Source organism: Schistocerca nitens, chromosome 4 (assembly GCF_023898315.1).
Source record: "Schistocerca nitens isolate TAMUIC-IGC-003100 chromosome 4, iqSchNite1.1, whole genome shotgun sequence".
Lineage (NCBI taxonomy): Eukaryota > Metazoa > Arthropoda > Insecta > Orthoptera > Acrididae > Schistocerca > Schistocerca nitens.
Window position 1 is genome coordinate 710,520,789 of NC_064617.1, and position 1,022 is coordinate 710,521,810.

Below are 1,022 nucleotides of genomic sequence, written 5' to 3' on the forward strand. Positions count from 1 at the left end.
GAATACATACAGTCTGTTTGAAAAATAACTCCCTAGTTTTAATGTGTCCTAGAATCTATACAAAGTGACATACACTATTCTAGTTTGTGGTGTTTGATTCATCAACTCTCCAAGTTTGGCTCCCCTGCAGTTGGCAGGTCTGCTTGACCTTGAGATGGCACAAGTGCTGTTTTTTTCCTCTGTTCCCTCAGTTCAGTCCAGCCGTGCAACAATGTGTACTCCACAAGAGAAATTGCAGTGTGTTATTTGGCTTGTGAAAACTGAGTCAGTTACAACAGTGCAACATTATTCAGCGCTAACACGACTCTTCCAAAGTTAAAGTCTGGTGGGGTTTGATGGGAGATCATGTCATTGGTCATTTCATTTTTGTAGAAAAAACAATAAACTGGGACATTTACTATGACATGTTGACAGGGTGCATCTTTTCCCAAATGGATGATATTGAGCTGGGAAAGGGGCTTGTGTTTTTCCAACAAGGTGGCACCCCCACCTCATTGCAGTGACCATGTGCATGCAGCTCGTGACACTCGCTTTCCAGGAAGGTGGATAGGCAGGGCTGGCCCAATACCTTGGCCACCACGAAGCCCAGACTTAACCACTGGACTTTTTCTCTTGGGATCACATAAAAAATATTGTGTGCAGTGAAAAGATCAGAGACATCAATCATTTACGGGAATAAATTGTCATGGTGGTTGGTTCAGTTACACCTGAAATTTTTGTGAATACATGGCACAAAGTGGAATATCGTCTCAACATGTGCAAGGCAACAAATGGATCCCACATTGACGTCTACTAACATTAAACAAAACTTGAAGGAATTCTCTTTCATGATATGTACTCATTGATGTAAAATTTTCATTAATTTCCCCATTAAATTTATACTTAAAACTAGGGAGTTCTTTTTCAAACACCCTGTATATAAAATTAAAGTATGCAACAGTGTGCATATCTGCAGACTAAGTACTATCACTACTGCTGAAATATTATAATTAGTTGTCACGGCAGCAAAAATGCAACTTTAT